The sequence below is a fragment of the Lupinus angustifolius genome, chromosome LG03 (genome assembly GCF_001865875.1).
Source record: "Lupinus angustifolius cultivar Tanjil chromosome LG03, LupAngTanjil_v1.0, whole genome shotgun sequence".
NCBI classification, from domain to species: Eukaryota; Viridiplantae; Streptophyta; class Magnoliopsida; order Fabales; family Fabaceae; genus Lupinus; species Lupinus angustifolius.
This window is the reverse complement of record NC_032011.1, coordinates 12,194,861-12,195,610: the sequence shown is the minus strand read 5'-3', so window position 1 is coordinate 12,195,610 and position 750 is coordinate 12,194,861.

Sequence of the window (750 nt, the reverse complement as noted above, 5' to 3'; positions counted from 1 at the left end):
CAAACAATTTACCAGAAATCATAGACCAATATTTACCATCCTTATATCTGAAATTTGCATAAAATTCCCTAACTAGAGCAGGTTTAATTCCAGAAATTTAACGGCTCCCTGAGCCTCCATATCATGCGGAAAGCTGAAATTCTGTTCCGCCATCCAGGTTAAGTCGACATACCTTACATACGTGGGTTTGCGTCCTATAAACTTCGCCAAACGGGTCTCTTGTAGAATGAGCGAATAATAGGGGACATCGCGGTCCCGAGTGGAGGATGAGCCAGCTTCCGGTCTTCGTCCATGATTGCCGGGAGTTTTGAACCTTTTCACGCGACCTTGCTCCATTTTAATGTAGAACCCGAATTGATGATGGACGGGGCAGAGAAGGATTGGGCAAACCTAATCTAGGGTTTAATTTGGGGGAAAAAATTGGAATATGATGGCATGAGGATGATAATGTGAGATTTCTATATGGTTTTGAGAGGATTAGGGAGAGGTTTATCTACATTATAGCACTTGGATCAGTTGAGTTTCAATTTCAGAGACATACAAGTGAAAAGAGGTGGAGAAAATGCCAGAAAAAGCGTGAAACTGAGGTGCTGTCTGCACTTAAGCTGTTGGTTTTAATCGATTAACGGGCATGGTTAATCGATTAAAATCATGTAGAATTTGATTTTTCAGAAAATAATGCCCAGGTAATCGATTAACATTAGGTGCTTAATCGATTAAACACGGTAAAAAATGGTTTTCAGCTAGCTG